The sequence below is a fragment of the Callithrix jacchus genome, chromosome 3, assembly GCF_049354715.1.
Source record: "Callithrix jacchus isolate 240 chromosome 3, calJac240_pri, whole genome shotgun sequence".
NCBI classification, from domain to species: Eukaryota; Metazoa; Chordata; class Mammalia; order Primates; family Cebidae; genus Callithrix; species Callithrix jacchus.
In genome coordinates this window covers 79,653,155-79,670,418 of record NC_133504.1, presented here as the reverse complement: position 1 = coordinate 79,670,418, position 17,264 = coordinate 79,653,155, and the positions used below count along the sequence as shown (strand labels likewise).

Genomic DNA, 17,264 nt, shown 5'->3' with positions numbered 1-17,264 from the left:
CATTTCTCTAAAATTGAACAGTTTTTTGTTTGTTTGTTTCTAAAAGGAGTATTCTTTTTTAGGGGTAGGGGGATAATAACATATACTTTATTTCATTTCATTTCATTCAGTCATCAGTAGATGAACAGTTGAAAGTTTTTGACATGATGGACAATGATTATATAAACATTGATGTACAAGTTTTTCATGATTTCATTTCTTTTTGGTTCATACCTAAGAATGAAACTGCTGGATTTTATACCAACTCTATGTTCAAATTTTAAGAACTGACAGACTGTTTTCCAAACCGTTCCATCATTTTATGTTTCTACTAGCAATGAATGAGGGTTAAAATTTCTTCAAACACTTCTTATTATCTTTTTAAATTACAGCCATTCTAGTAGATGTAAAATGATGTCTCATTGTCATTTTGATTTGCATTTCTCTACTGAAAAACAATATTGAACATTTTTCAAGTGCTTATTGGCCACCTGTATCTCTATTTTCTTTGAAGAAATATCTATTTGGATCCTTTCCCATTTTAAAAAAAAATATTTTTTTATTATTGAGTTGGAAAAGTTCAATATATATTCTATGTACATGACCCTTATTCAATATATGATTTGTCAATACTTTATCCCATTCAATACATTGCCTTTTCATTTTCTTGATACTGTTTTGTGATGTACACACATCTTTAATTGGACTAAAATTCAATTTATCTATTCTATTTTCTACTTTATTTTGGTGCCATATCTAAGAAACCATTGCCTAACTCAAGGTCACAAACTTTGTCCCCATATTTTCTTCTAAGAGTTTTATAAGTTTATCTCTTATATTTAGCTCTTTAATTAAAAGGAACACTCTTCGGAAACTATAACGTGTCTCCTAATGACATTGTTGCCCAAAATAGTTCCATTGTTAGTCTGCTCTGTGATGTGCTGCCAGTTCCAGCAGAAGAAAACAAGAGAACAGACATAAGTAATAGGAACTACTGCTATTGCTGACAAATACCAAATAATAAACGTGAGTTTAAAATGTCCATTAGCATCTGAAAACAGTATTTCCAAGAAACTTAATTTGAATTAATCTTATTGGATATGTAATGCTGTCTATGAAGATACAATTCAACTTATAGACCAAAATTAAATCCATTTTATTACTTCAAATAATATTTCAAATATAGGCAAAGTTTCTCCTGTGGAGATCCTAATGTATACCTCTTTCTTGTCATGAATGTTTGAGATGATCTCATTGGTTCCACAGAAATAACAAATATAGTTAGGATTAATTTTAGACAATTAGGCATCATGCATACTAATTGCTAAGTGATTTATACAAAATAAATTTCAACTATTTGATAGGTTCATAAATGAATAACCTAAAATGGCAAATGTATTTTCACATAGTAATATGTGTTAATGCACATATTACTAACTTTGTGAATATAGAGGTGTTTCAAATTATGTATATCATTTCTATATCTTTCTACCTTTCTGTTTTTTATTTTGTCTATTAAACATATGATTGTTTTGTGTTTATGAATTTTTATTTTATTTCTAGCTCCAGGTGACTGTTTCAATGCAAATTTCTAAATTTTAAAAACAATTTGACTAACATTTTCTATTTTCTAAAGTTAAAATTGATTCATGTTCTGTCAATGATGTCCACTTAATTTATTTTAATCATGTGTTCATCTTTTCCCACTGCATATATATTTTGATCTTATGCAGACTTTTTCAGTAATATTTTATGCATAACATTTATGCTTAATATGATTAAATTATTACAATTTCAAACAATTTCTGCTTTCAAGATTGAAGTTACAGAAGGAAGTATGTGTAATCTCAATGCACATTTAGTGACTTTTTAAAAAAAATTGTTTCCAAATACTAAAAATGGAAAAATTTCCAAACATTTCCAGAGTTCATAAAAAGAAATGTTAGTCCCCCCACCATCACTTTCACAAATAATGAAAGGTTTAAAATACTTCAAGGTGCATAAAAGTTACAAATGCATCCTTATGATGCACAAAATAGCTGAAAATCAATGACTAGAAAGAAATACTCATTTTTGACTATCATGTTGAACAACTGTCATTATGATCAATATGTGAAATGAGCCCATTTTCAACTAGTTCATCTATAGTTTAGTAAAATCTTTCTATTTCTACTACAGTTACCTGAAATTTAAAAGCCCTGAGAGAAAACTCTAGTCAAAGTGAATGTTCATAAAACAAGGAATTACATTTTTTTGGTGACCCTTGGTAGCATTCCTTTCAGAGAATGTTATGATGATGTGTGTAACATTTTAATTGGATAAGTGCTTTGCTTTTGACCAGCATTTAATGTGGGAGTGTGGCACAGAATTACTTCAAAAGTATCAATTTTACACAAAATGCTGCATGTTTCTAGCAAATCACTGAACTAATGAGATTGGAGGAAAAGAGTTGTAAGATGGGACTCCCTTTTTTACTTGGTAGTTTTTCATGTTATTTAATTTTTTATATGCATTTAGTAGTTTGGTGATTTTAAAGAATTATAAGGTTTGTGTGACTAGGCAACAATTTGGCCAATCATACAGATAGGTTTGGGATCACGTCTGAAGAAGAGCATCAGAGCCTAGAGTATTAAGCAAAAGGTTGCATAAGTAGGCAAAAGAAACCTCCAGAAATTTAAATAAGCAAGAAAGATTTCAATCAAGGCTACTACAATAAAGGAGAAAGACTGAACCCAAGTCTACTAAAGGAAAAGTCAGGAGAGATTGTAAGTGCTGGGGTGAGCTACTGGGAACAAACTGGAGAGTGCTAGGGAGTATGATCATCGGGATAGGGTAGTTATTCTTAAGTTTGCAATTTTTTCCCTCTGTCATTAAGCATTTGGTGTTTGTGAATTTGGTGTCCATTAAAGTCAGGCTTCTATTTTCTCACAAACTTAGAGGACTGTCATCCTTGATGGGTACATTTCAAAGGTATCCAACCTACATTTCTAACACAGACATTCTTAAATTATAAAGCTGGCAAGATTATTTTAAAAGGGACACTGTAAACATTTGTAATTTGAGTTTGCTGAAGTAAATACTTACCTTGGAAAAGAGATGAAAAGAGTCTGTGTTCAGGAAAAACTGTCTAAATTTCAGTCAAACTGAGGAGAAAATGAAGATCATCTTGATAATTTCTTTAAGTCTTCACTCCACAAAGTCAAGATTCCTCTGCTTTTCACAACACAAAGGATCCTGATAAGAATACTGCAATAACCAGATATGAGACACAATGCAGTTATATATATATAATAACATACTATTTAAGGGCATCTATTACTCCTAGAGACAAATAGAGGTTAAAACTAGAATACAAAAGTCAAAAATTGAGAAATTTGAATAATCAGTTGTACAAACAAAAATATAACAAAATAATATAGTACTTAAGAAGATTCAGATGCATTCCACAAAAATAAGACACTCAGAAATGGCATCACCAAGATGGCCGAGCAGAAGATACCACAAACAAAAATAACTTCATTCCTCACACACACAAAACACAAATGTAGATAGATAACTATCCACAAAGCAAACAGAGCTGGGATGGCTAAGGGCCCATTTAAGAATTTGCAGCAACACAATGGAGAAAAAAAACACAGAGACTATCCATATAAGAAAACTTTGCTGATGAGGTTGGCATGTCTAAGAGCCATGACGGATATAAAGAAAGAAGAAAAGCAAACATTATTGGTATCTGCCATACAGTGGGAACTACCATAGTCCCCAGCATACTGCTGCTCAGAGGACTCTGGTAGCTTTAGCCATTAAAACAACCAAGAGAAATTTTCTCTAGAAAATCCCAGAGGGAGACATGCAGCTGCACACTTCCCCTACCAGAAGCACATGCTATTGTACTATTTTGAGACTGGAGCTTCCACCTTTCTCAACTCTGCCCCTGATCCCAGAGTCACAGATGCTCTGCAAATGCCCATTCTATGTGACAGCCCTATGTTTGCCCACACATCAGACACCACAGCCATCATCATAGTGAACTACTTTGTACACCAAACCCTGTACACAAGGCCTTTCTGTGCCTGAGCTCTAGTCACCAACTCAGCTACTAGAGATTTCACCCACATGCTGAACTCAAGAGCTGCTGCAGCTATACACACACTCATGTTCCAGACCCCAGCTGCAAGGATGCACTGTGCCCACTGATGCCTCAGATACCACTGCCATTTCCAGAGTAAGCTGGCATGTAACTCAAGCCCTGGACCTAAGTTCTTTCTGCATATGCCCACACTCAGGCACCAACTCAGCCCTCATAGAGAGCTAGGCCCCATCCAGGCCTGTAGTTTTGCACATACTTATGCTCCCACCCTTATTTTTTTAGCTGCTTCACATACCTCATATACAAGTGTCTGTATCCCTGGCACAAGTGCTATTATGGCCCTGGAACCTAGAGTCATGTGTGCCAGTGCTTTAGACCCCAGCTCTGTTGCCCCTCATCAGATACCTGAGCCACCACCATTGCAGGAAGGACCACAAGTTGCACCCAATGCCAAGATGGAGCTCATCAGCCATAGTTTTCCTGGTGGGAAGAAGAGAGATCAGGAGGATCTAGCAGCCATTATCACCAAAGACCCCAAAAGTCCTCACTGCCACTGTGAACATCCATAATATTAGCCAATGAGGATACTTACAGTGTTGTCTACACTGAACTCAGCTGACAGAGCTGAATGAAGACTACGTTGCTATGCCCTCATTAAGTGTCAGAACTGCTGCACATCACCAGCTAGTGTGTTTGGATTCCTCTATGAGAAGGTCTTTCTTCACCAAAATCCTTCCATAAAAGCCTAAAAACAGTAATTGTTCTACTAAATGGGCAGACATTAACATAAGGCAACAATAAAAACAACAAAAAAGATGAAAAAACAGGAATACGAATTACCACAATAAAAACACAATTTCCCAGTAGCTGAAACCAAAGAAATAAAAATCTAAGAACTATGTTACAAAGAATCAAATAAGCCAGGCTTCATGAATTATGCCTGTAATCCCAACACTTTGAGAGGCTGAGGTGAGTGGATCACCTGAGGTAAGGAGTTTGAGACCAGCCTGGCCAACATGGTAAAACCCAATCTCTACTAAAAATACAAAAATTAGCCAGGCATGGTAGTGCATGCCTATAATAAATATCAGCTAATTGGGAGGCTGTAGCAGAAAAATCACTTGAACCTTGGAGGTAGAGGTTGCAGTGAGCTGAGATTGCACCACTGCACTCCAGCCTGGGTGACAAAAGTGAAACTCTGCTTCAAAAAAAATAATAATCAAAATAATTGTTCAAGGAAACTCAGTGAGTTTCAATAAAACACAGAAACAATTCAAAAATCAGGAAAATTATAAATGAACAAACAAATTTCACACAGATTAAAATTATTTATAAAAAGAAAATTTTGAACTAAGGAATATAATGAATGAAATAAAATATAGAGTATTAATAGCTGCTTGATCAAGGAGAATAAAGATTCTCTAAACTTGAAAGCAAGTTATTTGAAAATAATTGAGTCAAATGAGAATAAATAAATAAAAAGGAATGAAAGAAACATACAGGACTTATGGAACTGTCTCAAGAGAGATCATTTTCAAATTATAGAAGTTTAAGAAGGGAAAGAGATAGAAAGATTATTTTAGAAAATATAGGCTGTAAACTTTCAAAACCTGAAAAAAGACATAATTAGCCAATCAGGTCAAAGGTCTCCAAAAGGTCTCCAGTAGTATTCAATCTAAACTACACCAAGACATATTATAATTAATTATCCAAAAAATTAAAGAAAAGGAAAGGAATCTGAAAGCTACAAGAGGAAAGAAGCATATGACATACTAGTACATTTTAAGAAGGTTATCAGTAGATTCTCAGCAGAAACCTCACAGACTGGGAGACACTGGAATAATATATCCAAAGAGCTAAAAAGAAAATAATTTCTAAACGATAATACCTTACTTGAAAATGTTGTCCAGAAAAGGAAAAGAGAAAAAGGCTTTCCAAGACAAACTAAAGTTGAAGGAGGCCATCACCACTCTATCTACCTTATAAGAAATCCTAAAGGAAGTTCTTCAAGTTGAAAGCAAATGACTATAATTAGAAGCATGAAAACATATGAAGGCAGAAATCTCATTGATAAAAGTATATAGTCAAAATCAGAATAGTCTAACATGATAATGGTGGGTGGCAAATAACTAATATCTTTAGTATGAAGGTTCAAAAACAAAATTATTGGAATACTAGCTAAAGTAAGTTGTTAAGGGATACATAATATAAAAAGATGTAATTTGTGTCATCAAAAACATGAAATGTAGGGAAAGGGTGTAGTAAAACCATAGGGTTTTTTATGCAATCAAAGTTAAGTTGATATCAGCCTCAAATAGCCTATTAAACAATAAGATGTCCTAGGTAAGCCTCAAGGTAACCATAAAGCAATAATATATAGTAGATACACAAAAGATAAACAGTAAAAGACTTAAGCATACCACTATAGAAAATTATCTAATCACAAAGGAAGTCAAGAAGAGAGAAATATGCAAAATATAGGTGGGTGTGTGTGTGTGTGTGTGTGTGTATATATATATATATAGTGTGTGTGTGTGTGTGTGTATTTTCCCCAACAATCAGAGCACCTAAATGTAATATGCAAATATTAATAGATGTCAAGGGACAGGTAGACCAGAATACTGTAAGAGCAGAGTATTTCAGTACTCCACTTTTAACAATGAACTGGTTATCCAGACAGAATATCAGTAAAGAAACATAGATCTTGGACTATACTTTAAACCAAATGTAACTTACTGACCTATCCAGAAAATCTCATCTAACAGCAGAAAAATATGTACTTTTTCAAGCACATACAGAAGATTATACACTTAGATGATATAAAAATATCCACAAAATAAGTCTTAGCAATTCAAGACAATTAGGATCATTTCAAATATCATTTTTCTGACCACAAGAGCATGAAACTAGAAGTCAGAAATAAAAAAGATTAAGAAAATTAACAAATGAGGAAGTCAATCCACATGATCATGTACAACTAATGGGTCAAAGGAAAAATTAAAAGCAAATTTTAAAAATATCTTGACACAAATGAATATGGAAGCACAACATACCAATTTGTTGTGGGATTTCTATAGGATGCAGAAAAAGTGGCACTAGGGAAAAAGTTTAAGCAATAAATACCTACATCAAAAAAAGAAAATCTCAAGTTAGCAACCTGCTGTTGCATCTTTAAAAACTAGAGAAAGAACAGCTAAGCTCAAAGTTAGTAGAAGAAAGAAAATAATAAAGATCAGCACAGAAATGAATAAAATACGGACTAGAATAACAAATTAATCAATTTTTAAGAGATAAACAAAATCTATAAATCTTTAGCTAGACTAAGAAAAATAATAGAACACTCAAATAAATATAACCAAGAATAGAGAAAGACACATTACAGTTAAGATCACAGAAATACACAGAATCATTAAAAAAAACCCATTATGAACAATTATGCCTCAATGAATTGGATAACGTAGTAGAAGCAGAAATTTTTGTAGAAGCATGAAACCTACCAAAATGGAATCATAAAGAAACAGAATACCTAAACAGATCAATAACAGCTGAAGAGGTTGAATCAAGGATAAAAAGTCTCCCATTTAAAAAAGAAAACATTCAAGAGCTGATATTTTACTACTAACCTGTATAAAATATTTAAAGAAAAAGTAATACCAATTCTTTTCAAATTCTTCAAAAGAGTGAGTAGAAGTATTTTCATACTTATTTTGTGAGGCCAGCATTACCTGATACCGAAGCCAGAAACGAATACAACAGGAAAAGAAAAGTGTAGGCCTGTATCCCAGATTAACATAGATTCAAAAACCTTCCACAAAACTAGCCCAAGAGCATACCAAATTCAAGAGCATAATCAAATAATCATTCACCACAATGACATAGGATTTATCCCTGGGATTTAAGAGCACAATAAAACAATTAGTCACCATGATAACACAGGATTTATCCCTAGGAATCACGGATACAGAAATGTATAAATGTCATGTCCTACATTACCAGAATGTAGAATCTAAACAAGACGATCATCTTAATAAGCACAGAAAATGTATAAACAGACTTCATAATGAAGACACCAAAATGTTTTCAAGAAAAGCAAAAATTGACAAATGGGGTCTAATTAAACTAAAAAAAAGTTCTGCACAGAAAAAAAAAACCTATTAGCAGAGTAAGAGTAAATAGAAAACCTACAAAATGGGAGAAAATTTTTGCAAACTATGCATCTGACAAAAGTCTAATATCCAGCATCTAAATAATCAAATTTACATGAAAAAAATAAAAATTAGGCAAAGGACGTGAACACTTTTCAAAAGAAGACATACGTGCAGCCAACAATCATATTTTAAAACAAAACTCAACATAGCTGACCATCACAGCAATGCAAATCAAAACCAGTAAGATAGTATCCGACACCAGTCAGAATATTAATAATAAGTCAAAAAATAACAAATGATGACTAGGTTGTAGAGAAAACGGAATGCTTATACCCTATTGGTGGTAGTGTAAATTAGTTCAACCATTGTGGAAGACAGTATGGCAATTCCTCAAAGACCTAAAGACAGAAATACCATTCAACTTGGCAATCCCATTAGTGTGTATATACCTAAAGGAATATACATCATTCTATTAAAAAGACACATGTATACATATGTTTGTTGCAGCACTATTCACAATAGCAAATGCATGAAGTAGACCTAAAAATTTAACAGTGATAAACTGGATAAAGAAATGTAGTACATATGCACCACCGAATACTACGCAGATATAAAATAAAGAAAGAGATCATATTTTTTGCAGGGACACAGATGGCATTTGACAAAATTCAGTTCATTTATTATAAAAATTCTCAGCAAAATAGTAGAAATGAAGCTCAACACAATAACGGCCATATATAACACACCTACAGCTAACATCATGCTCAATGTTGAAAAGTTAAAAGCTTTCTCTCTAAGATCAGAAAAAAAATGGATGCTCACCTTCATCTATTCTATTCAACACAGTATATGGCATTCTAGACAGAGCAATTAGGTAAAAGAGAAAAATAAGATATTTAAATAGGAAAGAAATAAGCTAACTTGTCTGCAGAAGATATGATTTTACATGTAGAGAACTCTAAAAGCTACACCAAAAAACTGTTGGAACTGAAAAACAAATTCACTAAAGTTGTATATTACAACGTCAACATACAAAACTCAGTAGTATTTCTATATAGTAGCAATGCACTATCTTAACAATAATTAAGAAATAATAATTAAGAATAATAATTATCAATAATTAAGAAAGCAATCCCATTTACAACAAACAAAATACTTACGGATACACTTAACCAAGGAGATTATACATGACAAACTATAAAATACTGATAAATGAAATTGAAGAAGATGAAAATAAATGAAAAGATATCCCATGTTCAGGGATTGAAATAATTAATTCTGTTAAAAAAAAATTCATACTACTCAAAGTGGTCTACAGATTCAATGCAATCCCTATCAAATGTCAAATGACATTTTTCATAGAAAATGAAATAATACTCACATTCATATGGAAAGGAAAAGACTCCTAATAGCCAATGGAACTGAGCAGAAAGAACAAGAATGAAAATTGAGACATAATTCTACCTGACTTCAGAATATGATACAAAGCTATATTAATCAAAACATTATAATTAATGTTGCTAAACTGATTTGCACATGCAGAAAAATGAAATTTGACCCTCATTTTACAGTATATACAAAAATTAATGCAAAATGGATTAAGTACTTGACTGTAAGCCCTGAAACTGTAAAAATACTAGAAAAAAATAGAAAGAAAGCCCTACGACATTGGTCTGGACAATAATTTTTTGGACCCCAAAAGCATAGACAACCATAGAAAAAATAAACAAATGAGATTACATCCAGCTAAAAAATATTTTATACAGAAAATGAAACAATAGAGTGAAGAGACAGCCTATGGAATGGGAGAAAATACCTCAAAACTATGCATCTGATACCAAAATATATAACGAAATTAAATAACCTAGTAGCAAGAAAACAACCTTATATTAAGGGCAAATAACTTGAATAGACACTTCTCAAAGAAAACATACAAATGTTCACAGGTATATAAACACATGAGCAGCATCACTAATCATCAGGGAAATGCAAATCAAAAAACAATGAGATATTATCTATTAAAATGGCTATTAATAAAAAGACAACAGATCACCTATTTGGCACAGATGTAGGGTAAAGGAAACTCTTGCACACTACTAGTAGTAATACAAATTATTACAGCCATTTTGAAAAACAATATGGCAATTTCTCAAAAAATTAAAAATATAACTATTATGCGATTCAATTACCCTCTTTCTGATATACATACAAAGTATATGAAACCAGCATGTCAGATATCTGCATTCCCATGTTCATTGACGCATTATTCACAACAACCTGGATATGTAACCAACCTAAATGCCCATCAATAGATGAATGGATAAAGAAGTTGTGGTACATAAACATAAAGGAATACTATTAAGTCATAAAAGAAAAATATCCTGTCATTTGTGGCACAAATGTTAAACCTAGAGGACATTAGGTTAAATAAAATAAGCAAAAACCAAGACATTGAAAGACAAAAATAGCACCATCTCACTTACATGTGAAATTCAGAAAAACTGAACTCATATGAGTTTAGAGTAGAATGATAGTTACCAGGGTGGGGAATGGGGAGGAGTTGGAAGAGTGGGGAGATGTTGGTCAAAAGATGCAAAATTTTAGTTAGGATTAAGTTCAAGAGATTTAACAATACATTGCACACATGAAAATTTTAAGCATTCTCTCCACACACAAAATAGTATGTGAGGTAATGAATATGTTAATTAGCTTGATTTAGCCAATCTGTAATGTGTATCAAAACATCATGCTGTATACCATAAATATACACAATTTTTATTTGCCCAATTAAAAGTAAATAAATATAAATATATGAAAGTCTAGAAGCAAATTTATCTTATTAAACTAAAGAAATTGATACATGATTTCAGGAAAATATTTCATTTAAAATGATCTGATAGGTCTAAAAGTCTAAGTTCAAAAATACATCACAGCACAGGAAAAAAACAAATAGAGCAAGAAATCTTACAGGAAAAGAAAAAACTATAAACCTAATATGCCAATAATACAAGAGCATATGTCCAAATTAGTGACAAAATGAAGATACGGAGGAGTAAAATAAGTAAATAATAATAATTTCTTAGTAAAAGAAAAACGTGAGTGTGAAGACTAAAATGGCTCACCGATTTCCTGTGTGAACTGGTGAAAATTATATATGCTTAAGTCATATTATGGCAAATTTCTGCACATTTAAAACAGTGTTTAGAGGGAAATTTATAGCAATAAATGCCCACATGAGAAACAAGGAAAGATCTAAAGTCAACACCCTATTGTCAAAATTGAAAGAGCAAGATCAAAAAATTTCAAAAGCAAGCAGAAGACAAGAAATAACTAAGAACAAAGCAGAACTGAAGGAGACAGAGACACAAAAACCCTTCAAAAAATCAATAAATCCAGGAGCTGGTTTTTTGAAAAGGTAAACAAAATAGACCACTAGCTAGACTAATAGAAAAGAGAGAAGAATCAAATAGATGCAATAAAAAAAATGATAAAGGGGAGAGAACCACTGATTCCTCAGAAATACAAACTACCATCAGCCATTACTACAAACAGCTCTAGGCACATAAACCAGTAAATCTGGAAGAAACAGATAAATTCCTGGACACTTGCACACTGCCAAGACTAAGCCAGGAAGAAGTTGAAACCCTGAATAGATCAATAATGAAGGCTAAAGTTGAGGCAGCAATTAATATACTACCAACCAAAAAAAGTCCAGTTCCATAAGGGTTCACAACCGATTTCCACCAAATGTAAGAAGAGCAGCTGGTACAATTCCTGTTGAAACTATTCCAAACAATACAAAAAGAGGAATCCTCCCTAACTCTTTCTATGAGACCAACATCATCCTGATACCAAAACCTGGGAGAGATACAACTAAAAAAGAAAACTACAGGCCAATATCCATGATGAACATTGATGCAAAAATCTTCAATAAAATATTGGCAACTGAATCCAACAGCACATCAAAAAGCCATCATGATCAAGTTGGCTTCATCCTGAGGATGCAACGCTGGTTCAACATACACAAATCTATAAATATAATCCACCACATAAATTGAACCAAAGACAAAAACCACATGGTCATCTCAATAGATGCAGAGAAGGCCTTTGACAAAATTCAACAGCCCTTTATGCTAACATCGCTCACTAAACAAGGTATTGATGGAACGTATCTCAAAATAATAAAAGCTATTTAAAACAAACCCACAGCCAATATCATATTGAACAAGCAAAATCTAGAAGCATTCCCTTTGAAATCTGGCACTAGACAAGGATGCCCTCTCTCGCCACTCCTATTAAATATGGTACTGGAAGTTCTAGCCAGAGCAATTAGGCAAGAAATAGAAATAAAGGCCTTTAATTAGGAAAAGAAGAAATTAAATTGTCCCTATTTGCAGACAATATGATCAAATATATAGAAGACCCCATTGTCTCAGCCCAAAACCTCCTTAAGCTGATAAGCAATTCTGGCAAAGTCTCAGTATAAAAAATCAATCTGCAGATATCACAAGCATTTCTATACACCAACAACAGACAAACAGAGAGCCAAATCATGAACCAACTCCCTTTTATAATTGCTACAAAGAGGTAAAATACCTAAGAATACAACTAACAAAGGATATAAAAGATCTCTTCAAGGAGATAAAAGAGGACACAAACAGGTGGGAAAACATTCCATGCTTACAGTTAGGAAGAATCAATATTGTGAAAATGGCCATATTGCCCAAAGTAATTTATAGATTCAGTGCTATCTCCATCAAGCTACCATTGACCTTCTTTGCAGAACTGGAGAAAACCACTCTAAACTTCATATGGAAGCAAAAGAGAGCCGCGTAGCAAAGACAATCCTAAGCAAAAAGAACAAAGCTGGAGGCATTATGCTACCAGACTTCAAACTGTACTACAAGGCTACAGTAATCGAAACATCATGGAACTGGTACCAAAACAGAGATATAGACCAATGGAACACAACGGATGCCTCAGAAGCAATGCTACACATCTACAACCATCTGATCTTTGACAAACTGTACAAAAACAAGCAATGGGGAAAGGATTCCCTATTTAATAAATGGTGTTGGGAAAACTGGCTAGCTATGTGCAGAAAGCAGAAATTGGACCCCTTCCTTACACCTTATACATAAATTTACTCCAGATGGATTAAAGATACGAACATAAGAACTCATCATAAAAACCCTAGAAGAAAACCTAGGCAACAAGGCCAGGCGTGATGGCTCACGCCTGTAATGGCACTTTGGGAGGCTGAGGCGGGTGGATCACGAGGTCAAGAGATCGAGACCATCCTGGTCAACATGGTGAAACCCCATCCCTACTAAAAATACAAAAAATTAGCTGGGCACGGTGGCACGTGCCTGTAATCCCAGCTACTCAAGAGGCTGAGGCAGGAGAATTGCCTGAACCCAGGAGGCGGAAGTTGCGGTGAGCCGAGATCGCACCATTGCACTCCAGCCTGGGTAACAAGAGCAAAACTCCGTCTCAAAAAAAAAAAAAAAGAAAACCTAGGCAACACCATTCAGGACATAGGCACAGGCAAGGACTTCATGACTAAAACACCAAAAGCAATGGCAACAAAAGCCAAAACAGACAAATGGGATCTAATTAAACTTAAGAGCTCTGCACAGCAAAAGAAACAATTATTAGAGTGAATCGACAACCAACAGAATGGGAAAAATTTTTTGCAACCTACCCATTTGACAGATGGCTAATATCCAGAATCTACAAAGAATAAAGCAGATTTTGAAGAAAAAAACAAACCCATTTAAAAGTGGGCAAAGGACATGAACAGATGCTTTTCAAAAGAAGACATATATGCAGCCAACAAACATGAAAAAATGCCCATCATTTCCATTAGAGAAATGCAAATCAAAACCACATTGAGATACCACCTCACAACAGTTAGAATGGTGATCACTAAAAAATCTGGAGACAACAGATGCTGGAGAGGATGTGGAGAAATAGGAACACTTTTACATTGTTGGTGGGAGTGTAAATTAGTTCAACCATTGTGGAAGACAGTGTGGCGATTCCTCAAGGGTCTAGAAATAGAAATTCCATTTGACCCAGCAATCTCATTACTGGGTATATATTCAAAGGATTATAAATTATTCTATGTTCATTGCAGTGTTGTTTATGATAGAAAAGACCTGGAAACTACCCCAATGCCCATCAATGACAGACTGGACAAAGCAAATGTGACACACCTACAACATGGAATACTATACAGCCATAAAAAACGATGAGTTTGTGTCCTTTGTAGAGACATGGATGAATCTGGAAACCATCATTCTCAGCAGACTGACACAAGAACAGAACACCAAGCACTGTATGTTTTCACTCAAAGGTAGGTGATGAACAATGAGAACACTTGGGCACAGGGAAGAGAACAACACTCACCAGGCTAGGTGGCAGGGGGGAGGGGATGGGAGGGACAGTGAGGGGAGGGAGAATGGGGCAGAATAACACTGGGAGAAACACCTGATGTATATGACAGAATCGGGGTGGAGACAGCAAACCACCATGGCATGTATATACCTATGCAACAATCGTGCACATGTACCACAGACCCCACAGTAAAAAAAAAAAAAAAAAAAAAAAAAAAAAACAAACAAACAAACAAAAAAAAAACCTTCAGGCTTCCTGGCAGAAAGAATAATTAATCTTCAAAATAAGATAATAAAATGAAGTACATCCTGTCTATCCTCTCTGTTACTCTGGAATATAAAATACTATATATACTTCTCAGTGAATAAGAATGATATCCAATTCATTCAAAAGAAAATACTATCTAAACAACAACCACAACAACAAAAACAAAAACTATACTGAGACTTCATGGGGAATTTGAAAAATGGAAAGCACAATAGTAACAAATGAACATACAAACAGAGAGAGGATATGTATATCTCTCTACATAAAACCATATTTTAATGGGCTGATCATTTGTCTGGGAACATAAAATGTAAAACCTAGAGCAAAACAGAACACCCTGTAAGGAAAATTCAAATAGGTACTTCAAATTTCCTAAAACCTAAGACTTGGGGCAGAAGATGATGGAGATAAAAGTTTCCAAATTCTTCTTCAGATAGAGGAGAATGTGAAAGGAGATAAAAGGTGTTAGTATATTTTGAATATTTCAACACATTGGGTTGTGGGACTATGAAATGGAGCTGTAGAGGGGAAATAGTGTTTTTCAGTGGTAAAAATTGTAGGCATCTTATTTTTGAATAAATCTTTCATATATGTCTAAAAGGAACCAGGATAGAGTAAGTAACTACATGTATAGTGGAGAGACACAGGAGAGCATCTAAAGGGGATGAAGTGGGAATTGATACCATCTTGATCAAATGAAAAGATATAAGAAAAAGTGAAAAAGGAGGAAACATTCTTATTTTGCACATAAAGCCTTCCTGGAGGGCACTGAAAACCAAGAAGCAGTCTTAGAGGTGGATTACAGAGAAGGAATGTCTAAAAGAAGCTCTATCCCATGCCAACTACGGGTGGAAGACACACAGACATGAAAGCAAGGGATCTCTGAAAAACCACAAAAATGTGACAAGCAGGGGTCATATAATAAAGGAAGGGTGATCTCTGAAAATGTGGAAAAGACTTTTTGTTCAAAATTGAAGCTTCTCCACTTTTAGAGATTGAGTTCAAGAAGCTGGTAGTCTGTCATTCCACCCTTCCACTTTGGTCAAGCCTCTCAGTGAGTGAGAAGTAATAACAGGACAAGAAAAGTCTTATTTGACTAGTAACCATCTGATATTGGTTGCTCCTAGGTTTGGAGATGCCAAAACCTTTTCAAGTTTAATAATTCATGACCATTATCTCTTCTTTTTCTAGGTAACTTCCTCTAATACCCTGACTGAAAAATTATCCAAACTGAATGGGACTTAAATCCATTGGTTCTATCTTTTCAATGCATATTTAGTGCCTATAGCTTTTTATCCAGTCCATACCCTGAAAAATACCTCCCAGGTAAATGTTTATAAGCACAATACATCTTGTTTGCAATACACAAACTTAGTAGGTATATCTCTTAGTAAACTAATTTTTAGTTCATTTTTAATGGAAAAATATATACTTACATTCCCAAAACTCAGTACATTTTAAACGACAACAAAATATGTTCAGACAAATCTCAAGATGCATTTCAAATATAATTGATAGAATGTTAAAATTATATGTAATTACATTCAAAATCAGTTTATATATAAATGATACGCAAATTTAACAAGCAAGAGTTAATTATGGATAAGATAGATAACAAGATAATTTGTTCACTGGGCTAATTACATTTTAGAAAACTGGTTGCAGTTTTAGGGTTGACATATAATTGTTTATAATTTTTCATTTTGTTTTATTTTTTCATTTAGTTTGGAGACAGGGTCTTGCTATGTTGCTCAGGCTAGTCTCAAACTCTTAGGCTCAAGTTATCCTTCCACCTCAGTTTCTTAAAGCACTGGGATTACAGGCATGAGACACCATACCCAGCCCAATTTTTTCCTTTTAATAAAATAAGATATAGGCTAGCTTGGTGAGCTTTTTTGTACAAAACATCTGATTTTTCAGAAATAGCTTACCATCTAAATGGGAGTTCTCACATTTCCTCACCACCTGGCACCCAATATCTAAGTTAATGCCACACATGTTAGGTTTCTTTTATGGCAACATCTTCCTGTAAAGCTCAAATTTCTATGTTAGAGACATGCTAGTTTCTGTGTTAAGAGAATGCAACATCCTTGTTTAAGACTCAAATTTCTGTGCTAAAGGAATGCTAGTTGCTATGAAAAACATGGAGGAAGATTTTAATGATCAAAAAGAAATTTTGCTGTTACAACAATTACAGCCCTTGACTTCTGGCGTTTAAGTGTCACTCCTTGGCCACTATTGTTTCAGGTCCTCCTTAGCACCTTTCCCAAGCTCTGTTACTACTTATCCTAGTATAGGTATTTAGTCTGCAGAGGAAAACTACTACTGAATTTCTTAGTGATGCTGATGGTCCTCTCAAGCAGTGCATTCCTGGTATACCT

At 34.0% G+C, this 17,264-nt stretch overlaps 1 long non-coding RNA gene across 3 annotated transcripts in view; it reads right to left on the bottom strand.

Annotated features, from left to right (window-relative positions):
- The window catches only part of LOC108590926 (uncharacterized), an 80,969-nt gene that overhangs the window by 18,395 nt on the left and 45,310 nt on the right, over positions 1 to 17,264 (bottom strand). For all 3 annotated transcript variants that reach the window (XR_008480114.2, XR_004740712.3, XR_004740711.3), the window contains exon 5: positions 3,064 to 3,213. This is a non-coding gene — a long non-coding RNA (uncharacterized LOC108590926). The remainder of the gene's footprint in view (positions 1 to 3,063; positions 3,214 to 17,264) is intronic.